Source organism: Thunnus thynnus, chromosome 7 (assembly GCF_963924715.1).
Source record: "Thunnus thynnus chromosome 7, fThuThy2.1, whole genome shotgun sequence".
NCBI lineage: Eukaryota > Metazoa > Chordata > Actinopteri > Scombriformes > Scombridae > Thunnus > Thunnus thynnus.
In genome coordinates, this window is record NC_089523.1 from 5,107,044 (window position 1) to 5,132,881 (window position 25,838).

The 25,838-nt window shown below is 39.9% G+C and overlaps 2 long non-coding RNA genes across 3 annotated transcripts in view; one reads left to right on the forward strand and one right to left on the reverse strand.

Annotated features, from left to right (window-relative positions):
• LOC137185657 (uncharacterized) overlaps positions 1-25,838 on the forward strand; it is a 150,656-nt gene that overhangs the window by 84,788 nt on the left and 40,030 nt on the right. The gene's annotated exons all lie outside the window — the stretch shown is intronic.
• The window catches only part of LOC137185656 (uncharacterized), a 105,078-nt gene that overhangs the window by 63,442 nt on the left and 15,798 nt on the right, over positions 1-25,838 (reverse strand). The window contains exon 2 of the long non-coding RNA XR_010928893.1: positions 2,605-2,653. This is a non-coding gene — a long non-coding RNA (uncharacterized lncRNA). The remainder of the gene's footprint in view (positions 1-2,604; positions 2,654-25,838) is intronic.

Genomic DNA, 25,838 nt, shown 5'->3' on the forward strand with positions numbered 1-25,838 from the left:
GCTACATTCACCCATTCACACCCACATTTATACACTGATGGCAGAGGCTCTTAACCTGCCAAGTAAGGATAGGAATTGTTAAGATTTTATTGATACCAATGCCATTATTGATTCTGCTTATCAGTCTGATTCTTCATCAGTTCCCTTATCGCTTCCTGATCAGTTTTCTGTGTGGAAAAAACGTAGGCCTACACAGGATTTCAGTGTCAATGGAACTGTTTTATTATCTCCACTGTTTATCAATGAGCTTGCATGCTGATGAATATATGAAACATTACTGGTAGATAAGATAAATGGTCCACAACCAAAAGTTAACTGTGTTCATTAATGAATGAATTAATTCGAAAGCATTGTACAGTTTCCTGCCTGTATGAGAATAACAAAATGAGGGGGAGGGGGAGTGCTCTGCTGTGTTATTAACGTCATGTCTCCAGCAGTGGAGAGCAGCCTCTCTGCTGCACTGTTAGCTTCGGGGAAAGACGTTGTTGTCCAAGACGCTGAACAGGTTTTTGAGGTGGAACAGACTGAGTACCAAGTTATTTTCTTTTTCTCACCTCCGAGTTGATTTAATTTGTTTAATGCTGCAGTGTGCAAACGTTAGTCTCTGAGTGATGCCGTAGAAAGTTCACAGGATACTTCAGGTTCGTCTCACAAAGGTAATTATTTAATCATTAAATCAAAAAATGTTTGCAACCGCTGCTTTTTTTGAAGATGAATTACATCTAGCGTGTGTGCGCTGTAGACAGTCCAGAGGCTGCACTGTCCTCACAGTTGAATTCCGCCCTTTTCATTCCATCAACATCACATACCTGGGCATTGGTAAGAGGAATTGATAAGCTTGGAGGCATATGATTCCCATGGATTGGACAATTTGGAACCAGTTCTCAACTGGAACCGGTTCTCAATTCCAATCCCTAATCAGGAGGAGTTTCTAATGCTCATTCACACACTCACACATCGATGGCACAGCCATCTGGAGCAATTTGGGATTCACTATCTTGCCCTAGGACACTTCAACATGCAGGCTGGAGGATCGAACCACCGACCTTCTGATTAATGGACGACCCATTCTACCTCCTGAGCCTCAGACGCCCCAAATGGACATGCTTTTTTTCATGGGCATGTTAGTAGAGCAACAGCAAAGAATGGATTACAGCCACAGCTTGTAAACTGTAAAAAAACAAAGACGACGATGATCATGAAACATTCAGTATCTCTAACCAAGTATAAGTAGTAAAGTCCATCTGCAACACAGTCTCATCCAGTTTAACTACATGAACATGAATTCTAATGTGATTCTAGAGCGAAGGATTATGTGAAACTGCCAAAACGGGACCCAAGAAACAAATTAAGAAGCAAACATTAAGCTGTTCATACCATAAAACTTTGCTACAGGCAAATTGCTAGCTTGAGTCAAGGATTAAAGTGAAGTTCAGGTCAATGGTTTTAGCATCCATATTTGTTATTATCTTGTATCACAACTGCATCATAAAAATTACAAAAATGCCCCATTGTTTTTTTCTAATATATCAATCTGCTTGTTAGAAAACACTTGTCTTGGATGTACGTTAATATCAGTCGTTATCACACTTGTGGCTGCAACTAACAATTATCATCACTATCGCTTAATCTGGCAATTACTTAAGGCCTGTTTTGACCAAAGGTTCTAGTACTTTAAACCCAGAGGAACTAGCCTCAGGAACTAAACTTGGAACTATAAAGTCCCATTAGTGCAGTCCTGTTTGTGTTTCCACCACATCTGAGGAACAAGGTAGATCACACAAATTAGACCCATGAGGAATTTAAAAATTATAGCCATGCTTGAAACACAGCATTCAAAAAACAACACAGATTTGTCCTGCTCTTCCTTGTATTTACTGTTGCATTAGTTGGATTTAATGAATGAATGAAAAGGAGAAACGCGGAGGAGGAAAATGAAACTGATAGCGTCTGTTTCCACAGTAAATCATCTGTTGAGTGTTTGATGTTTATTTATTTCTGCTTTAGAACGTAACCGCCATGAAACAATGAGAAAATACATTTTTACAATTTTATTTCTCTCATTTACCGCTTTGTTTTTGCTACCGCCGCTCCCTCTCCTTGCTCGACAACCGCTGTGCTCTCTCTCTCTCTATATATATATCTCTCTCTCATGCTCTCAGCTCGCTTGCGCTCTCTATCTCCTTCTTTCTCTTGCTCTTTTTTAAAATGAGTTGGAAAGCTGACAACAAAGTGTAACTTTACTTATAATGTTATTAAATGAAGAGAAATTTACTCTTACATAAAACAAAGAATAGCAGCAAACCCTCACAAGTGAGAAGCTACTAATATGGAACGTGTCACATTTTGTCTCATCTTGTCAATTGACTCGGCGATAAGTCACACTTGCTAACTGGTGCATCCTCAAACATTTCATTCCACTCTTGCCACTGGAGAGGATGATAACATGAAGAAAGTAATGGATTTTTTAATCTGATTTAAGTTTCGTAAAAAAAAAAAAAATCTCACTATATCTGCCTTAAAATGCATTTTGTCAGGACGGCATTCTGTCATGTCGTCCTACACTGTAGCTAAAACAGTATGTACAGTAGATGAGGTACTTACAGATTACTGCCAGGTGTTGGTAGGTTTCAGTCTGCTGTCCTGAGAGCTCCTGAGGACAGGAAGAGACACAGCAGGTTAATATTACATAATCTGTACTGTCATATAAATTAAGACCATGCCAACTCGGGGGGGGGTAATTCTGCTAGTATGTACGGTAGTAGAATGGATCATAGCCAGAGAAATTATGTTAAAATGTAAATTTTACCTCAATTCAACCTGACCAAGTTCAATCAAGTAACACAGAGTATATGTGTAATGAATAAAATGAATTTGTTTTGTTTTTTAGATTAACCAGGAATGTGTGTCTCTTGTCTTTCTTTTAACTTCTGCTTCCACCTGTGGCTATTGGTCTACAGTTAAAACCTGTTGGGTTGACTAAACAGTTCAAACAGATGCAATTAGTAACAGTGCCAGAAAGCTAGCTATGTCCCATACATTATTAGAGACCACAGTAAAACAGCTCTGTTTCATCTGCTTAATGTGTACACAGGTGCTATCTGTATCTCACTATGTTATTTAGGTAAGAAAATCTGATCACAGTCAACAGACGCAATGTGGGTTACTCTCAAGGGACCACTACAACATGCAAGGCCAGGGTCACATGACAAGAGACAGCAAAAGGCATTCATAAGATACTTTTCAGTAGTCTTGCTAACCAAGGCTAATGTTACTTATCCTGTTAAGTTAATAGCAAGTTAATAGGCTACAGCAGGCATTTTGACTAGTCACAGTAGAAAAAGCACAGGTGTTACTAATAACATAAACGGTGGTTCTGTTCTATTCAAGTGCCCCAGTAAGTTATGACAGTGTGACAGTGAGCCAACATGAACAATACTAGGACCCTGAAACTGAAGCGGCTAAATGGAATTCAGCTATAATTTATTATTTACACTTGTGCTTTTCCTACTGTGAAAATGTCTTCCATGACAAAGAGCTGTCAGTGTCAGCAGAGAAGCTTACTACCACTATAGTGTAAGTTTGGCTACCCATGTCGGTCGTTGTATTCCACATTATAGCAGCCCCTCAAGAGTCTCCCTAAGCTATGCTGCTGTGTGGGCTCTACTACGTACTGAGGAAAATGTCCACTGCTTCAGTAGAGTTTTTTCTTAAGAATGAGGCCAAACTGTACAGATTGCATTTACATCTGACTGAGATCTAATCACAGTGTGAAGGAGACCTCCTCCAGGATGTGGTCTGGCAGATCCACTTGCATTCCAATTGCAATGTGTTCTGCATGCAATTATGCTTTTTCTTCATCCAGTTACAGATGTTATTGGCATGTTAATACCAGGTATAAATTGGGTCAACATGTCTGTAAGTGAGACAGGTGTTGTACTGCTACAAATAAGTAGGGGTTCGGTAGCTGCCAGACATGACTGATCTGCAATTAAATACAGTTTCTTCGTCAATGTCATTATGGAATTCAGTGTTCACACCATCAATTTCATTCCTTACGTCATGGCAACTGCCAACTCAGTTTTTGGTGCCACAAAAATCTCTGGCCCATATTACCTTAAATAAAAATGATTCCAAGTACTATGCAGTGACGTTAGGGCTGGGCAATATGGCCAAAAATTATCACAATAAAAATGTCAGTCAGTATCGATAATTATCACGAAGGTCAAAGCATCGTTTCTTTCAAGTTTAAAGACTGATTTTTGCTCCTGAGTGAAAGTTGAAGAAACCAGATGGTTAATTGTGGTTTTAAACTATTCTATGGTCAGTACATGACAAACACTTGCCAAACAGCAGAACATTTTACAAATCTGAGTTTGAACATTTAAAATAATTATAATGATAAAATCTTTTTTCAACATCAAAGTATGCATAAGTAAAATTAATTAAAATCCCTTTCCAGTCTTTTTCCCTCATCAAAATAAATATCTTAATAGAAAAATAAAGTGCTGCAGTGTGATAAAGCACATATGTTAGATTGCTCAGACTGCAAATTTAGTTACATGTCCAGTAACACACGATAACGTAAGCATTTAAAGTCCAACTAAATTAAACAAATGCAAACAACCACAATACATAGCCTACAGAAATCACCTCTGCCCAGATGAAGTTGTGACCTGACGTGCAAATTGAGACAAATTGTCTCATTTCCAGTTGCCAGCATTCCTGTGTTACTGATGCTACATCTTTGCTGCCCTCAACCCAGTTAATTTTGCTATATTCTTTATCACTGTGGCTAATTACCTGCTGTATATTTAAACTTACACTAGTTCTGCTCAAGCACCCATAGCTTTCTCCTTCTTTTAGCAACTTTCTTGCTAATCCCACAGTCATTTATATGCTATTCAGATCTGCTAGCTACTTTAGCTTAGCAGTTTAGCTTAGCAGTTAGCAATGGCCTCTCTCCCTCTCAGTCTCCTGCTCTCTCTTGCTCGGTGTGTCATATGTATAGCTATTCCCCTGCCTCCTTTAGTGATACTGGCACATGTAATAAGTGTAGTTTATTTGCCGTGTTGGAAACAAGGCTCAGTGAATTAAAAGCACAGCTCCTTACCATGGAAACCCAGTGGTTAGCTGCTGTAGTTAGCCAGCCCCCAGTAGTTGGTGCGAGCTGACCTAGCATAGATCTGCTAGTTACTTAGCTTAGCAGTTAGCAATAGCTTCTCTCTCTCCTTCTCAGTTTAACTATATCAAACATTTATTGTACATTTGTTGTCTTTCTATCGAGGAAAATTATATTGAGATAATTATTGTTATGGTTTTATCGCCCAGCCCTAAGTAAAGTACACAGATTTTAAATTTGGGGAAAAGAAAGTGTTGGTATTCGATCAGACAAAGGCATCTGCTCTGAGCTGAGGTATTAGAATTGGTATCAGGAGAGAGAAAATCACATAAGTACATCCCTACAAATAAGGCTTTCCTTTTGAAGGCAGAGCCAGACACTCTCTGCTGCCTCCTAGAAACCGACAAGTTAGCGAACCATTGAGGGAAAAATAATGCTTCAAATGGAATCATTTGAAAGTTACAGATAGGGCCAAGAGAACTCATGACTAAAGCTGTTGCTTCAAATCCCTAAATTAGCTTTAAGTATGAGCTAGTAAGGTAAATTAGTGCTTCTACATACAGCGCATTAACATATGCTGTCAAGGTGCCCTTCAGCAGGGCTCTGAACCACGACTGCTCCAGTAGCGCTGGTGCAGTCTGTGGTTCTACTGGGCAGCTACAGTGTGAATGTGTGCAGCTATATGAGTTAGTGAGTAAAGTGCTGCTGGAAAAGAGCGGTGCATTTAGTCTGATTTCACTGCATAAATAAATCTTATATGTCATATATATATATATAACTAAACAGACAAATATTGTCAATATTCATTTGTTCAAAGTCACAGGACTGCTAACACTGAATGGCGTTTCATGTACTCTATGTGCAGTGGTTTATAATTCGGTGCACCATGGTCATGGCAGTGATGCTAATTGATTTCTAATCACACACTGCTTTTCTTTGGAGTCAAAAGAGTGTGGTGCCTTATTTACAATGTGTACAAGAGCCTTAATGAGGCCGATTACAACCATGTTGCTGCTGATGACTGCAGTACAAAGACGAAGGAAGCCAACGTGAAAACGACAGATCAGGATTCAGTCGGATCCTGTGTGATATATCCCATCGCACATGCTCAGTCTACTCTGCTTAATTGCCATACGGTCAAAAATTGGCTTTAAAGCACTCTAAGGTTGGCAGAGACAAAGGGGCAGAAAGAGAAAGAGAAGGAGGTTCATCCTGAGTTTGAGCTCAGCTGTGATGTAACTGTGGATGATGGCTGTGCCGCAGTCAATTTAGGAGGCAATATCCTTAAACGACCTCATCTTCCTCCCTCCTTCCCCCCTCCTACTCCCCTCTCTCCCTGCCTCTCCACTACCACCATCCCCCCCACCCCCCCCCGCCCCTCCTCATGCTGGTGCCATTTATCTCTTCCACACCCTATCTTTCTTGCTTTTTTTGCCACAAAAATCTCCCAACTACCCTTATACCCCTGTGCAGACTCTAATATTATCTCCTTTCCTCTTCTTCCCCTCTCTTGCTGTCAGCTCGTCCATGCATCACTGCCTCTGCTCTCCTCCTGCCCAGCATCCTCTCCTCTCAGACTGCAGCACTAACCTACACGTACACACGTGGAGAGAATAATATCTCCCGCTAAATGCACTTCAATAGGACTCTAGCGGCGTGAAGCACATTAGCACGTTGCAAACTGTCCACCCCCACAGTAAAGCTGCTTGTTGGATAACGTTACTGCTTTTAATAACAGTATATCCCCCAGACGTATTTAGCTCTACTATATGTTTATGGCCCCTCCGCACATCTCAACCTCTCCCTGCACCACTCTCATCATCGCTCGCCTTTCCAACTCCCTCCCTCCTGATTTTCTTTCTCTCTACCTCTCTGCCGTCTCCCTGTGCTCGCCTGTCGATTAAGGTTTTTTTTGTGTTTACTGCTGCGGCTGCTCATCAGCAACAAAATCATAAACAGAGCAAAGAAAAACGTGCATTTTTAGAAGCTGACAAGCAACAGATTTCACATTTAAACTGATTATTTTTCCATAAAATGAAATAATCTCAAAAGAAAAAACAAAAAGAGCATTTTGCATGTTGTGTAACTATGTCATGTGTGTCTCCATACGTTTGTGTATGTGTGTACAAGTGTGTGTGTACAAATGTGTGTGTGTGTGTGTGTGAGAGCCCATCCCTCTCTCCTCTCCTCTCTCCTCTCTCTGACTGATGGAGGGTGGAGTAATCTGCACCCGTTGCCATGACACCAGACAGCCCTTGCTTGGCGAAGGCACGTAGCTTCCTCTCTGCTCTATTTCCCCGGAGCCCTCCACTCAGGAGTGTGTGTGCATCTGTGTCTGTGTGTCTATGAATCTGGGAGAATCATATATGATGCACATGATGTACACAGCGACATGGAAAAATGGAAAATGAAGAGAACGTATTTGCTGTGTCTACATATGGAACAGAGAGGGAAATAAAGCAAACAACACCCACTTTAGAAGAGATAAAGGGTTTCATTGCAAATGTTGATTTAATATTAAATTGTAGACCTGTCGAGACTGCGGGTAGATAGATATTATACATCCTCTTAAGAGGAAGACTTTCTGGTGAATTATGCTGAAATTCATCCATTCGTCAATGCACTCGGACACCCTGGAACCCACTCAAGGACCCCTGGACTTTCTGCAGCAGACTACATATGCCTACCACAAATCTTATTTTACGAACCGGGTTGTTTCCCCTCGTAGCCATTTTTCATTTTTATTCGACCTCACTGTTAAGACAACTTGTTCTGAAACCCAAACTGTCGAGGGCAGCTGGGACTTTTGGCCTCCCGGCGTTTTTCAGACAACACGCAGGGTCCTGAATCACCTAATACGGAGTCAGTGTTTGTCAAAATTAAGGACATTTGTTTTTTCTTAATTGTTAACACTCTACATGCACTGGCTTTAGGAAATAAATCACTGCACCTGAAACAATCAAATCTAAGCACGACTGAAAGTTATTTTTTGCTTTTCCAGATGACATGCAGCATCCTGAATAACCTTATACAGAGTCAATATTTGTCAAAATTAGGGACTTTTGCAAAGGATTTTTCCTCTGTTTTTTTTTGTTTTTTTTTACACTCTCAAAGCTTTAGGAAATAAATCACAGCAGCTGAAACAGTCAAATCTAAGCAAGGCCCAAACTTTTATTTTTCTGCCTCACAATTTTGGTACGTTCACATATCTGTCCTTAATTTAATGCAAGATATTTAATTCCTTCAGCAAAAAGCTGTTCCCAGACCCGATGCAATTATGTTTTCTTAGTCTCAAAAGGCAATCACAGTGTTTTGAACCACTCTCCTCACAGCTCTCGGAACCCTAATAAAAGTGTCCATGCCAGCTCCTATCCATCTATCTATCTCCAGACTCCAGCCTAGATGAATAATTTAGCAGGCTATATTTCGAGCCATCTGCTTCCCTCTCTCACTCTCTGCCTCTCTCGTTGCTCCCTCCATCATTCCTCTTTTCCCTTCTTATTGCATTCTCTCTGTTCGGATTCTGCTCTCTTTCTTGTCTCGGCCTGCGGTCGATGACGGGGTTACACGTGCAAAAATCCCAATTAGAAAATGTGCAAAAATAGTTTTTCATAATTATAGCTTTCACCTCTCATCACCGTTATTCTGCCTGCTAGTAAGTGCATTATAAAATTCAGCTAAAATGTTAAATGCCGATACAAATTCCCTCAGGTCATTCAGGGACAAAATAACATGCATCTACGTGAGAGTTTGGAATGAGAGAATATTTAAGAACCCTGCTGTTTTAACACAAATATGACTCCATATTTACTGCTGTTGGACTGATGCTTTTTGTTGGACAACGGCAGGATGCAGCAGTGATCTGCTAATGATCCCTAAAGCTATTCTGTGGTTAATCGAAGCCAGAGGAAGCCTTGAGAATACATATACATCCTGGATCAAATCATTAACCGTGATCAACATCTGCAACACTGCCTGTCACAGCCCAGCAGAGGTCAGCCAAGTTCCTCTTTCCTGTCAGCATAATGAGCAGGCAACCACATGTTCCTCCACCAGCATCGTTTTCATTATCTGTGTGCAACAATTACGCCGGCTGAGTAATTGATGATCCTCCTGTGCTCGCAGCTACGGTGCAGTGCGAGGATCACAATCTAAGTGAAAATGAATACATAATTACATATAGCAACTGGTTGATTACACGGCGTCTGGGATTTATGTAAGCAAATAAAAGCGGTCTGGCAAACGCAGGGATCGTCTCAAATCGCTGAGGAGAAGACAGGAAGGAAGAGCCAGCGGCCCGGCAGACAGACAGAGAGGGAAAAGCTCCAGTGAAGGTTAATGTTAATGGAAGGAAGATCACGAGAGAAAATTAAGTCAGGCTAATGATGCAGATGATGATGAGTAAGAGGAGGAGAATGGAAAAGTTTTCCAGGCAGTACTGACTCCATAAGTTGGATTCATGCTACCTTTTTGCTTTTTTTTTAACCTTAGAAAGAGAAGCAGAGGATGTCATTTAATCCTAAATGATCAGGCAGTATAAACAACAAGTGGATATCCTACTAATATGAAACCTGTGTTGATGAGTTGTGGCTAAAAGTGACTTGATAACCTTTCAGGGCCTGAATTTATCACACTTCTTCAGGAATAAAAAGTTCTAATTGTGAGGAGTAAGAAACATTTATCAAGCGACTTAATGCTACTTACAGCGAAGTTTAACATTTTAGAGCAACTCTCAAATGATCACATGATTAATCATATATACAGACGAGCAGAGACAAGGATTTACACTACATCAGCCCCAACGTTCATTCTTTTTTCTTTTTTTAAATCCTTACATTTTACGCAGTGATATGTAATTCTTAGAAAAGAAAGTAATTTTCTTTTTTTAAAGCGTTATTTGTGTGAAATTGGAGCAATTAACAGTGTCATCCCTTAATAATATATAACAAGGGATGAAATGATAGGAAATTGGCTGAAATGGAAACAAAAAGAAAAGCGACCATGGAGCAGGAAGGAAATGATGCTTCTGGCTAGACGAGGTACTTTGGAGAAAACATGCTAAGGAGAATTTCATAGCACGATGGCAAGTGCAGACAGTGAAGATGCATGGAAAGTGATTGCAAACTAAATCAATGTCAGCTTTATTCTTGTTGTGTGAACCTCTGATCAGTGTCAAAAAAAAGAGAAAAAGTGTCAATTGTTGAACTCAAATGTAAATAGGTAAACTACCCAGTTCTAATATATATATATATATATATGTGTGTGTGTGTATATATATATGTTGCTTCAGCTAATATCTAAAACACGTGTCAGAAGGTGACGGCTAACCTCTGCCTCCACACTGCAGCCATGTAGGATCTGCAGCACTATTACATTTTAGAATATTTATTTGAGTCCTTCTCACAAACGTAGGATTAAATGCGAAGGATTTTTACTTTCATTTAAGTCCAGAATTTCACTTTTAGCAGTTTGATAAATGCAGGCTCAGGTCTTGAAATCACTAGTCATTTTCATGTACGCTGCCCTTTTTGTTCTAAATTCACTATACGGCTGTAAAACTGTCCTGTCAAAAGTAAATGCATGAATTTGCACTAATACTTTTTGAGTGGATTTGGTTTGCGTGCTAAAAACGGCTCTCTCTGACACAAACACGCTCACGCACGTACTCTCACTCTCTCCTCTGATCTATCTATGTTCATGCTATCTGTGCTTATCGGCTGGCTGGCTGCTGACCCTGCTGGTCAGCTGGTCAGGTTAGCTGGCAGACTGACTGGCTGGCTGATTTGCCGGCTGGGACGTGGCTGCCCTCGTGTAGTCCCTGCAGCACCAGCAGCGTTTATTACAAATATACAAACAGTCTCTGATTCCGCCAGACGTTCGCATTCAGCACGACCTGTGATGACCGGCTGCAAGTATTTATAATCTGCTCTATCCTGCAGCAATTAAACCCCGTGAACCTCGGCACGTTGAAAACGCCACAGTCAGGCAAACTGTGAGCAGCACATGTCTGCTGTGGCCATCTTGTCACCTCAGTAATCAAACCGACGAGCAGCTGGATGCTCCTGTAACCCTTTGCTTTCTGTTCCCTCAGACACCTTGCGGTGCAGAGACACTAAAGCCTCTGGCTCTTGGTATCCTGTTTCTAGGAACCGCAGTCCACTGTGGGCTGAGGTGGGGATGAAGGTGGAGGGAAAGGGGTGGAAATGTAGTAGGGGAGCAAAGTGGGGCAGGGGAGGTTGAGGTGGGCTGTGCATGTGCGAGACACTGCACACAATGGCGTCTGAGCAAGGTGTGTGTGTGTATTTGACACAGGAAACAAGAGCATTTAGTGTGTTTGCATGCATGCAGTGGTTACTGCAATTATTGCAACACCTACTACATGTTGTCAGTCTTTTACCTGATGATTTCACTCCGGCTGCACGTTCTCAGTCCAAATCATTGTTTGGATTCTGATCTGCCAATCAAGTCAGTGAACTGAAGGAGACACAGAGAAGAAGATAGAAAAAGAGAAGCAATTCACCGCTATACCCTGCGAAATGACTGCGAGGTAAACCACACAAGTGGAAATGGGGAGAGAAAGAAATAAAGGGGGGAGTGAGGAAGTAAGGAGAAAGTAGAGAACAAGGGGGAGGAAAAAAGAGGTTGGATGGGGTGGGGGTGGTGGTGAGGGACAAGGACAGGAAAGAAAAAGGGGGTAAGAGAAAAAAAAAAGGAGGAGGAAGAAGAGGAGGAGAGGCGAGATGAGGAGAAGGCACGAGGCAAGGAGGGGAAAAATAGAGAGCGGAGTGAGGGGGCTTTGGAGGGGGAGGCAGTGGGGGGAGGTGGGGAGGGGAGGTGGGGGCCGCTGCTGCTGCTGCTGATGCCGGAGCACAGCGCGGCCAGGCTGAACTGAGTGAACTGCAGTGGAGGTCAGGGAGTCCAACATTCCTCTGGAACACTGTGTTTACACTGCGTAGCAGAGAGGAGGGGTGGGGGGGCGCGAGGGGGACGACGCACAGGGAAGGAAATCATCTCCCGGAGACACTCCTTGCAGGGAGGGAGTGTGTGTATGAGTGAGCGAGCGAGTGTGTGTGTGTGTCGCTTATCCTGTCGCTGTATAGCGCATTTCTTAAGCACCAGAGTAACTTGATTCCAAACCCCCCCCCCCCTACACACACACACACACACACACACACACACACACACACACACACACACACACACACTCCCCGCCATCATCTCCCAACCTTATACTTCATCTATCTACAACGACAGAGAGCCGTGTGCTGCGTCTTCAGCAGCATTAAAGCTTGAATTTGAAAGTGTTGTATCACTCCGGGTGCAATTTGACCTGCATGAATAATGCATGTCATTTCCAAACTTTTCAACATGTAGAAGAAGGATTAATAAATCTGATCAAGTGGAACATGATGTCTTCTCTGATGTTTTTCAAAAGTATTGATAAAAAGACCTCCATCACTAAAACTGTCTAGAACGTGTTTTTTTTTTTAATTCTCCTGTATATAACCTGAGCATTAGAGCAAGATTTCAATCAGTTTATAATTAATAATACTAAAATAATAACTCATTTTAACAACTAGTAAAGAATAGACTCAACTTCAGTTTTATTGAAGAAATACTAAATATATTAAAATCACAATATTAGTTTTTAGTCATATTAAGTCTATTTCATACCAACAAAATGTAGCTCTTTATCTTCAAACTTATTTGAAAGTCAACTTTTTAATTGATTAGAAAAGAAACTGACAAACTATTTCAAATTGTTGTAATTTGATTTTATTTGGTTATTACAATTTCAACTAAGTTTTAAAGATTTTAAATAATTACTTTTCTTTTTGCATTTTAAGCAAATGCAAACATGTAAATATCAACAAGAAAAGATTTCTTTACTTTTAAAAAATGTAAAGAAAGTGTATCTAACATGGGATTTATCATCATATTTGATAAAACAGTGATTGAAGTATTTTACTGCTTGCAACAAAGGAAAATTATACATTGTTCATTTGACTTTTTCTTTAGTTGCAAACCTAAAGCAATATCTGCAACAGCAGATAAATTACAGAAAACTGCTAAATAAAAAGCACTGGAACCTTTTTAAAGATTCAAATAACTTCGGGTTTCCCTTTCAACAAAACAGAGAAAAGTTTTATCTCAACAAAAAAACAGCAAACTGGCGAACGGTCACAGCAGAGACTGTGAGTCCTGCAATCATCTCCCACTACGCTGCTGCACTTCCATTCATCCCATAAAAGACGTTTCCTTTCCCCATCTGCTGGTGCAACAGAGAAACTGCAGTACACACACACTGACAGCACACACGGCACACTGCTGACTGCCGCTCACCACTGAAAATCTTCAGATCTTAAATAATTAAACAAAATAAATTCAGTGCAAATACACAATTTGGCACCTGTGATGCGCAGTGACTGCTTTGTTCTGAAAATGCTCACACTGATGATGATAATGAGAACTTTGTAACAATACAGAATATAAAGAAAGTAATCATAGTGGCTCTTCAAACCAGTATCACCCAGATTCACTGTCCTGTCAGTTTAAAGCACAGAAAACAGATTTCCTCCCCAAACTCATCCATATGAGATTAAAAACCTACTGCACTGAGAGAAAAGGTCTTTCCATTTGTATGCCACAATGTGCCGGGCAGTTATTTTCCAGACCACTTTGATACAAATATTACCATTTGAATCAGATTTGCCGGTGACTATTCAGACTCAGTAAATATTTAGTGTTTATGTGCCATTGAGGAAATTATCAGCGCTGGCATCAGTCAGAATGACATTACAGCGAATCAAAGCAGTCCAGGAGACAATTGGCTGTCTGGGCTCCGGACTGAATAATCAATTTGTCCTCAGACTGCTGCATAGCAACACTCGTCGCAAAAGAGCAAAATATGCAGAAGGAACAACACTAGACAAAAGTTTAGGGATGTGAGAATCTTTAACTAGATTAAAATGTGAAACCTCTGGCCTCTACTCCATGTGTTGCATCCCGATCATGACACAGCATACGTTTTGTTTCTCAACACCATTAATGTGTGGCTTCAGCTTCAATATTTTTCTAATCATTCAAACAGATAATAGATCAACTACAGTTTGACACGAGTTGTCAAGTCTGGTTTGAAGTCTCCAGTCAAATCACAGAGAGGCTGAGTCACGGCTTGAACTTTTGTCCCTGACAGCTGACTGTCATTTGACAACAGACTGACTGACATTTGACCAGGATTTCCCAAAACTTTTCAAATCAAAAGACTGTTGCACAAATGTACATTGACAGCGGGAGGTCATGTTACTGCAACCTTGTCATAGTAAAGGATTTCTCCAGGGTTCATTTTTAGGGACATGTATCAGCTTTGGATTCGTATTTTCTTCATACCTGCACTAAAAAACAACCACACATAGATCCTGTCCTCAGTTATATTTCTGGACATTTGTGAGGTTTAATGACATGAGTGACTTAACATTCTATGATTACATCCTTATTACATGTGTTGGGTTTTTTTAGGCTGATTCTGATATTTTTATGAATAAATTAGACAGTTTTAGACAAAAAAAACTATATTAACCCATCTATTAATTGATTAAAATCAAAAGAATTTTGTATTCACAAAAAATGACATTCCTGCCACTGTGATATAATGTGAGGATATAAAGTTCAATTTATAAAATATCTACATTAACAAAACATACGTAAATACTCAAATAAAATGTGATTTTAAAAAAATACTTTCAGTGTAAGTAAATTTTTTTAGTTGCCAGAATTTTTCAAGTGTGTGAGGTTCTGCCAGGTGGAAGTCCTGCATTCAGAATACTTCTTAAGTAAAGTACTCGTCATGCAGAAAAATCTTCCCTGTAAGTGATAAATTATTATGTATTACAATATTAGATTGTTAATATTAATGTACCAATACATGAGTAGCATTTTACTGTTGCAGCTGGTTGAGGTAGTTTTAACTACATAGGAGTGGTGAGATGATTAATGGGGTTAGAAACACGAAAAGACAAAGTTCTTCTACACAAATTTGTATTCAGTTTTCAGACTTTTTCCTAATGGTTGTTTTTTTTGTACTGGATAATTTGACATTTTTGGACTTCAATAGTTTAAATGGAAACATCTCAGAAGTTCAGACAGGAAATGTGTCTTTGGCAGAACCGTTATAGACATCTGAAACAAGATGAGGGGCCCCAACAAGACACTTCTTTTTTTTTGTCAGGGGTCACAAGCCTAAAAGGTTGGAAACAACTGGTTTAATCTTTAACAATGCACTGCATTTTATAAGCTTATCTTTTGATTTTTGGTTTGTTTTTTCTTTTACATAAAATCTTAATCTGAAAAGCAACTACAGCTGTTAATTAAATATTTAAATATAGTGAAGTAAAAAGTATTACCCTCTGAAAGTATAATTCAAATAGTCAAGTAAAGCACAAGTACCTCAAAAATGTAGTTAGTAACTTTCCACTACTGGAAACATTGAATGGCACAATATTACATCACTCAGAATCAAAGAGACACACACTAGAAAGACTTTTTCTTTATGTCTTGGTGTACCTGCTGGTGGATGAAAAGGTGTACAAGGGTGTAGGAGGCGACTGGGTCAACAACACTTAACTGCCCCCAACTTTGTGTCCTTACTGGAGGCACCAGTACCTACCCCTGGGGTACGAACTACCAACACCACAAGAGGAAGGGAGCGGACAGCCCGGAATGCCATCGAGCTTAAAGCAGCCACGTCGATAAAAGTGCAAACAGCCTCATGCCAGACATCTGTCGCATTTTCCTTTTTCTACACTTCCGCTCGCTCCTAAGAAAGACAGAGGTCCACGGACAAACTGGACATAGGACGAGAAAGAAAACGGAGACAAGAGGAGATGGGCAAGGTAGGCAAAGGATCAGGAGCGAGACAACAATAGATACCCACAGCTTTGACAATGCCTTTCCAACCCTGACACCCAGCCACCCCTCCAACCCCCACCCCACCTCTCCGGATCGCCAAGACCTTTGCTCTTTCTCCATGACAGGCAGCATTCTTTTGTCTGGGTCCGCCAGACTCTGGCCGGACCCAGACAAAAGGCAGGAGCACAGAGGGGACAGAGAGAATGACAGCGCGGACAGAGGGGACGACGGAGGGGGTGATAAAGGGAGGGATAGATGAATGGAAAGGGGTAAGATCGGCAAACCGTGCTCACCTTTTGTCCGACACTCTCTCCCTCTCCCTGTCTTTTTGTGTGTGTGTGTGTGTGTCATTCATTTTCCAAATTTTTGCACAGTAATTCAGCAACAAAGTTTCTTTCTTTCTGTCTTTTAAAGCAAGGGTTGTGAATGCCCTTGGCGAGATGATAATTAATTTTGTGCTTTCATTATTCTTTCGACTTTTCGCCACAACTGTGTTTTTCTTTTCCTGCCTCATCCTGAATGCTGTCCAGTGCGGTCCACTCCAGTCCTGGTTGGTAATTGCATTAAGAACAGCAGGAGGAGAGAGAAGGCAGTGTTCAGTTGTGGGTTTCAGTACTCCTCTGCTTTACCACCCAGTTACATCACATTTTACTTGTGGGTTTAATAAGTATTATGCAGATGATATCCAGCAACTATTTGACAAACAATGACAGGAGGACTCGTAAAAAGGAGTCACATCTAAAACAATGTGAAGAATACCATACAATTCCCTGCATAGCAATATAGATACATACAAATAAGTAGTAGTAAATTTCTTTCAGTAAATTTTCATTCATCATAAATGTAAATCCATGTAACAAAGGTGTCTTTCACACATCTTGTCTTGTCCCTCACTTCACTTTCTGCTTTTTAAGTTACATATTTTAGTTTTTTTATTACCTAAATGTTAAACTGTCGAAACCCACAGAAAAATATCACCCAACTCTACAGCTAAACCATAAACCTGGTCTCACAATGCATACAAATATAACGACTTTTACACTTTCAAATGTGCGTGCAGGGCATACGCCAAAGTCTGATTTTGTATGCAGGTGATATGGCAATTTAGTGCTACATTTTTAAACTTTTTGCATCTTGTTGGTTAGGTTTAGGCACAAAAACCACTTGGTTAGGTCAAACAGTGCTCTCCTCCTCCTGCTGCTGCTTTTTGCAACTTTTTGCCAGCCATCAAGATTAGATATCAAGCTAATATACAGGCTAAACAGTGTTAAAATACAACACTGTATCTTATGATAGCCGTTGTGCTACTCTCTGTGTCTATGATTTGATATTAAAACCATTTTGGTTTAAACTATGAGATACACAAGTTGTGCGTACACAAAATGACGCCATATCTTGCTATACTGTAGTATTTTATGGTTGAATTTCAGTTTTGATGTTTCTTTTGTGAAGCTAACATGTTACGCTGGTCAGCATCAAATGTTTGCTGTCATATCACACAACTAAGGTCAGTTTTACATGATGCAGGTAGGAGGTATGCATGGCAATGTGGTCGTATCACTTTGTCTTGTAAAAAATAAAATTGATGTTACTTGAAGATGTTTTCACCTGTTTGTTAACATTTATCAATCAATCTGCCTTATAGGACATGGGAAACAGGAGGACATAAGCATTGAGGTCTACAGGGTTATGTTACACTCTGTACCTCCACAGAAACTCACACATAGTGCAATGTCACCTCCTCTAGTACACCACCGACGGAAGACACCCCCCCCCCCCCCTCCTTTTCCTTTGAGTGTGTTCCAGCTCCAGGCTCTCTCGCAGGGCTATAACTCATAAGTCGCTATAGTCGCCACAGTATACCGCACCTTCTGCTGGGGCACATATAGAGCAGCACAGTCAGTGTTTTTTAACGGCTCAGCAGAGAGAGGAAGCCGAGAGGAAGTGTGTGTGTATGGAACAGGCGCACAGACAAGAGAGGACGTTTTCCACTGAAGGCGGTAAAATAAATAGAGATGGCAGCCGGGGAGAAAATGGAGTAACATGACTCAATGAACCCAATGAACTTCAAGTGGAAAATGGCTGTTTTCACTATATGATGTGGAATGTAAAAGCTATGATACATATAAAATACTTGTGAATTGATGTAAAAAAAGTTGTGTTTATGGCTAAATTAACATGATTTAGCAAAGATACTGTATCTAAGCTGCAGAATAAGGAGACCATACCTTTCAGCAATGGGTTTGGAAAATAAGAGAGATTTTCCTGGACTCCACCTGACCATGATTTTTACATTATAAAGGGTTTCCTCTCTCAGCTCCAGAGATGCCTTCACTGCCTGCCCTGCTGTAATCAAACAGACAGTTGATGTGTTCTTTGCGGCTTCTTAGGTGCACTTATGTTTAACAGACCTAGCTTTCTGGCTAACATCATTTTTCCCACCATGACCAACACTAAAGTCCACCCTACGCACCTTGCAAAACGCATGGTTGTTTCCTAACATGCCTTTTATCAGGAATGAGAAAAAAGATTTTTTGTTTTGTTTTTGCTGGTGTCTCACTTATTTTGTTAAAATAGAGTTACTGAGGTCAAAAACCTTTTAACAGGTTAAGAAAACATGTTGATAGAGTTGTTGTGTAGTCTTCGTATATATTCAAAGACCTGTAAATGCTTTTATAGCAGGTTTCAATCTTGTGCTTCTACTTCTGTTAGTGAGGATGTCCTTCAGTGTACATTAACACACACAGGCACAAACAGATTGTGCCTGTGAAAATATTTACAGAACAGTAATTCATCTAGATACAGATGTAAGTTCCTTACCAGTATTCTTGCTTTGAATTTGTTCATGTCTCTCAATCACCGCCTGGGCTGCTTCTACGTGTTTCTCTTCACTCCTTGAACTCTTTCTTTCAATCTTGAATCAGTTGCGTCTTGTTTACTTTCTTCTTTTCTTTCAACACTATTACATCCTGCAATTCTTCCTCACCTCTGTCTCCTCTCTCCTGATTCCTTCACTCACTCTGAAAATATATAAAAAGCCTTTTAAAAATCTCACAGAGCATGAAGCAGAGCTTTAACTTGTATGGTGTTAATTACAGTAACGGTGGAAAAAACGACACAGTGGGAATGCATCAGCAGTCAAGCTATCCAAACTATTAAACTTCATTAACATTACTGTAATGTACAGCAGAAAACAACACTAATGCCAATTTAAAAAACTTCTCTTTTCTAGCTACTTACTTACTTGTATTTTGTCTAACAGATAATTATTTGATGCCTCACATGTCAGTTAAAGTCACATTTCATCCTCTGAACTCTGATTCATTCGTCTGTCTCATGAAAGTGGCTCCAGTCTGCCTGCTAGCTTCAGCACGGGGGGTTCATTTGTTTTAACACCTGCGTAGCAGGAGTGGGCGGTGGTTTGTTGGTCGCTCGGTTTTAACAGTAACAGCTGTCTCCGTGTCTCATATGAAGACACAATGTTCAAACAGAAAACAAAGCGAACACTCCTGGAAGCTACAACAGAAGGTGCAGTAGGAAGCCAGTCTGAACTGACAGCTGTAAAGTGAAAGTTTGTATAAATGCCATTTCAGAATATGAAAGGTGGGTAAATGGCGTTTATTCTCCACTACAGCACTGTGTCTAACTGTTAAAATAAAAACGGGAAATACGGGAGATTTACAAGCAAAATTATGAAACGGGAGCATGGCAGGAGAGGGGGTGAAAATACGGGAGAAACCCGGGACAAACAGGAAAGTTGGATGGTCTGAGGGAGACAGAGAGACAGACTAAGACGTGCAGCAGAGATGATACTGCGGGGAGACTAAGTTGTCTCAAAGAAGAAAAATTGAGAAAGAGCGAGAGAGAAAATGAGTTATCTGGTGCCCAGAGGAACTGAAGAGCTCGATACTTCTAAAGCCTTCACTTGTACAGTATGTATTATTTATGCTTTCCTCTGCTGCTGTCTGCCATGCTGACTGACTGGCTGAATCATGAACTTATTGGCTGAGCAGATGAAACACTGACTGGCTGGTTGGATGACCTGGTGGCCAGCTGACTGACGTGCGATGCATAGTAGCAAGTTGGTGTAAGAACACCTGTCTGGCTACACTGACTCACACTAAAAGAAAAGGTGTTTGTTTGGTTGAGGCACTCTGTCAATCATAAAGACACTGGAGGTAAAAAAAAAGAACCTTTATTGAGTTTTATAGTTCCACCACGATCCTGTGTTTCACTTTCATCTTTGCTATAGACTCATAACAAAAAAGGTTTTTGTATTGTAGTAGAAAATACTTCAGTAGGTACGTTTAAGAACATAATGAGGAAGCTCACATCAGAAGAACTGATACAGAGACACAGTTATTTGTCACAGAACCCCTAAAAAGAGAACCGTCAAACATTTCTCGTGTGGAACATTCATTTTAAAAACTAGCAGTCCCTTCTTGTCTCTAAATGACCATTAAACTAATCCATTACTTTCTTGCTTAATAGGTAATTAAAGCTGTAAATCACAGTTTAACAAATGGTGTTTCATTAAGGCAGCAAGAGCCTGAATTGACCAGCTGTATAGTGACTTGGGGTTTTAAAAACTGTGAGGCATACACATGGTTATGTACACACAAAAGTGCAAAAAAACTCGCTGTCCATCACACGTGAACCTCATTTATTTGTCTTTTCTGCCTCAACAGGCCTCACATCCCAACCAATTAGCTCCTAAAAGTATCCATAAATGGTTAATGAAATGCACGAAAGTACAGACTAAAAAGAGAAGTGTGATGGTCCAGTGCAGACGTTTGTTGACAGAACATCAGTGTCACTGGTGCATGCTGGGGACACCGCAGCTCTTTTCTTTTGATGGACGTCTCATCTTCATAATTAGAAACACTAATTAGTAGAATTATTCCTGTTATAGAGGCACGGCTCTGTGAAAACCTGGTATCTGAAATGTGCCTTTTTTGAAAGGGGAAACCGTGTATTCAGCACATTCACAGCACCGATTGAACCTTTTTTTTTTTTTGCATGTTTAAAGATGTAGCTGAAAACTTATTACTCATTCCAATTCCTCAATTTCTTAATACTGAATTTGCAACTTCCTACTTATGGGCTAAAAATAAACTTAATTTGCAAATAAGGAGACGCTATTTGGGCTAATGAGATAGCTAGCATGCATCAAGGTTATTCTGTTTTTGCACCCATGAGGTGGAACCTCAGCAGGACTGCAGAATCCCTCGCCATCTTCAAATGCAGATTAGGATTCAATATCTTCAAACAGTGACTGGACTGACAGGAAGCACTTTGTTTTACCCATGGTGCTTCTGTTTGTCTGGCTCCTACACTATTTCATTTCAAAATAGCATATATCACTGTCACATTTCATCTTTGTTTACACATTTCCCTCTTGCAGTACATTGTCTTGACTTTGTACATGGCCTGTGTTTGATTTTGACTTGTTTCTCTTGTTTGACTTTGTTGATCATTTCTGTTGTTTGACTTTGCACATCAGTTATGTCATTTGTATTAATACACGACTTCTGATGCACAGAAACAGACGCAGGTTGAACAACAGTAAGGACATCACACATGCAAATGCCAGTTATTGTACTATCACAGTATATGCTATAAAATCCCAAACCACTGTTTTGCTTAAACACAACTTCATACAAACCGGCAGTAAGTAGCATTTGAGCATTTGTCCTAAGTATGTAAAGTATGACTGTACTATTTAAATTGCAGATCTGTTCTAGAAAATAAGCTGATGTCTGTTGGTTGTTGGAGTACATGTTCTTGACTCCAATAACTCTTGACTTATGGTCAGTTACTCACTAGGATGATCAGAGAAACAACGTATTTACCAAAGAATGCGCTGATACTGACAATTTTGCAAAAACCCTTTTTTAAACATCACTGCCAAAAGTTACAATGGAACATAAGGGTAATGTTGGGCAACTAAAACTGCTTGGTTGACGTTAGAGAATGTTTTGTGGTTATAGTTATTTATTAAAATAGAGCCAACATTAATTTTTGCTCTGGGACAGGACGCAGAATCTGGTTTGTGGTGTTGGGATTTGGGTTAACCCTAATTCTCCTTCCTGCATTGTCTCTGAATATCGCACTGGACATCAACTGAGTGCTATACAATTGTTTTAGACAAGTCAAATATTTATCTGTATTAAAAATTATAGTTTAGGCCAAATCATGAGTAATGAAGAGTATTGTAAGTCACTCCGGATAAGAGTGTCTGTTAAATGTACTATGTTAATGTAGATCGTGTTTAAACTGAAGCAACAGATTAATGACTGAAGCCTGCATGTTCTTCAGACTAATGAGGATTATAAAGATCTAATATAGCTCACAAAGAATTCTCACACATTTTACTTGCAAATGAAGTTGTCATTTCTCTGTGTGTCTAACAGATTCATACATATTCCTACATTTAATTTATTTTGAATGTCTTCCTTGCTACTATTCTTCCATATGACGCCTTTAAAATACAGCCCAGTTCTATGTTGTTCTTCAAAAACAGACCCACTGTTGTCTTGTTGCAAGGTAACTAAAGCACTGCAATAATTAGCATGAAAAACCACTGAGGTGGCCATTGAGTGCTGATTCCATGCAGTGTTGACCTGCTTCTAGCTGTGTCTAACAATCAATACTGTGAGATAAAAGCACAGAGGCCGGCTGCAGGTGATGAAGTGTGTCTGAACACAGCAAGTGAGTTTGTGCGTGTAAAGTTGTGCACAGCTAAAGACTTGTCTAAACAGGAGGCGTGTCAGCCAGGTTTTTTCTGTCGTCCATCTCATGTGCGTCTGATGGAACAGATACGCTCGTATTTTAATCAATACAGCTGTCCGAACGGCCTACATAACAGCTTGAGCGTGTACATAACCGGGACCTGAAGCTTATTTCTACGCTTCAAGTCTATTTTCTTCCATTTTATGTGTAACTATATGTGGTTCAGGTACTTGAACAATTTCCTGTCATTTTAACCAAACTAGTGTATCTGATGTAGCTTGCAAGTTTCCAATTTGCTACTTCAATAACTGTAAATTTTTTGGATTGGTTTGCATGCTGCATGCCTACGACATAACATCCTATGTACGAAATATTACAGGAGTGTCATCAGGCCCTAAATAGACAGATTTAGAGAAATGACTCATCATTTACAGATTACATGGCGTGTCTGAAAAGGGGCTACTGAGAGTGAAATCTAAAATTTATTAAAGATTTTCTTTCTTAAAAATGACAAAATCATCTCTTATGATTATTCTCCTAAACTAAGTTACCTTAACATAAATGTAAATGATTTTAATGTGTCAACTGGTGAAAATTCTGTCCTCTTAATGCCATTGTCACATAATAATTATGTGGAGGGAAAACACAAAACAAAACACAAAAATAAATCTGCATTTCAGAGCTGGTGCTTATTTCACACATTTTGTGAGGCTGTGTGTTGAATCAACAACCCCCCACCATTCACACACACTCACCCACCACCTGCATCCAACCTCTCCAAAAAACCTCCTGCTGTCTGCCACGCCCTCCTAAACCCTTCTCCCTCCATTCTGTCATTATGAACAAAGTCCGGGTGGAGCCCCAGCCTCCAGGATCTAAGCTGCAGGCAAGCCCCTCACATCGCAGCATGACTGCCCCACATTCCTCTCACTTATCTGGGGTAGCACAGCACAGATGGCCCCCTGAGAGAGGTGCAGATATCGGGTTGGCGGTGAGGCTTTGGGGAGGTCTGCTGGCCGCCAAAATAATTACCTGTCACACAGGGCAATAGTTTGTGGTGAGAAGCAGTCATTTTTACACCATGAAATAAAGTAGTCTTGGGGATAGTCTACTTATCCCCCCTCTCTAGCTCTGCTTTAATTTACTGCACTCTCATTCGCCTATCTTCCCTCATTGCACTTCCTCTTGCTGCGCTGGTCTCTCACATTTCTCCACAATTCATTACCAGCTGTCAATCATCTGTCTGGCCAGGCAGGCTCACACATGAAACTCTCAAGAAACTACAGGCAAAAAAGCATGATTAACAAGAAGCAAAATATGACACGGAACGGCCAGATAAATGCTTCCAGCCTCTTTTGTAATAGGAAACAAACCTCACACCTCCACTTCTGTCTTTGAAACAGTCAGACTTTAAATTGGCTTGCTGATACTTCAGGTTTATATTTGCATTTTATTAAAATTCATATCTGGTTAAGTCAGTGTCATCCACCTCTGATATGATGCCGTTTAATATACTGTATATTAAATAAAAACTCAGTGGTGGACAATGAACCAAAATTAAGTCACGTCACAATTACCTCTAGAAGTTGTTATGTTCATTTCACCAATGAAAACTTTTAGGAACTATATTAATTGACAACATTATTAGAATGAAAACTAGGCTAAAACTAAATAACAAAATGTATTTACTTATCTACTTATTCATCAATGTCAAAGATGGTCGAATGGGCATATATATATGCAAAATATAGCTGCTTGACCTAATAAGCAGCATCTTGCATTTCAGTAACATTATGTCTTTGGTAGTAATAGTTAGCTAACGTCACCAGTTTTTGGAGGGAAAAAAGTGTACGTAATAAATTCATTTACAATACTTCTGAAAATAAGACAAGGAGTGGCAACAAAGCAGCTGGAACAAACCATGACAACAGGCATGCTAGTACTGCGACTTTTATAAAAAGGGAGGCTAACTTGAAGGTGATATTATCAAGGACTGTTGTTGTACTGTAATGTTATGTTACTTGCAGTTAGCTATTTTATGTGTTTATAGCGTTTAAGAAGGAGTGAATGCAGGATTAATGGATGCTGTTTATAATCTAGATCTTTCCCTTGATGTTTGCTAACAGAATAAAATATAAACGCAAAGCATAATACAGTTAATCATGAAAAATGTTCTTGGGACAAAATAACAAATGAAGATATCAAACTAACAAATCAAAAGCAGCCTTCCTGAGCCGTCAGGCATAAGTCATGCTGACTGAAGGACTGGGGGATGGAGGGTTGGAGCAGCAGCAGAGGAGAAAGAACATTCATTCCAGCTCACATGCACCTCTCACACGCCTCATGACAAAATAAACATTGTCTGTGGTGCTTGGCCCAATGCCAGTATGCAAGGAGAAACAGCCAGAAAAAAGAAAAAAGAATAAATAAATACATCTCTCTCCATCAGCCCCGTATCACGCTTCTGCTCAGGACCTGTCACATCTTTCAGTATAGCTGCACTCAGCAGGAAACCTTTTACTAAACATCATATACAGGATGGTCACCTCACCTCTGATATGATGAATCTGATGAATTTGTTACAGGACTGACCGGGGATAAAGACTTCCCATAGAAAAGTTGCATTTGTGCAGTGGTGGAATAAGTATGCAGATCCAAAATACCAATGTAAAGAAGCAATTTAAAAATACTCCATTATAAGTAAAAGTATATAAGTATTATCAGCTTGATATAGTTAAAGTATTGCAGTAAAAGTAGTGGTTTGGTCCCTCTTACTGATATATTATTATTTATGACATCATTAGATTATTAATACTGACGCATACACAAGTCTGTTTTCGGTTTTTGGACTTTTTCTCTAATCTTTGATTTTTGGTGAAATATTGGATCATTTGAAAATTATCTGAGATAAAACCATGTGAGAAGTTTAGAGGGAAAAATCACTATTTGGTGGAGCTGTTAACAACTCATAGACATGTGAAATGTGACCTCGACTACACACTGCTTTTTGTAAGATGTCAAAAGCCAAAAAGGTTGGAAACCACTGGTTTCATCTTTAACAATGTGTTGTATTTTA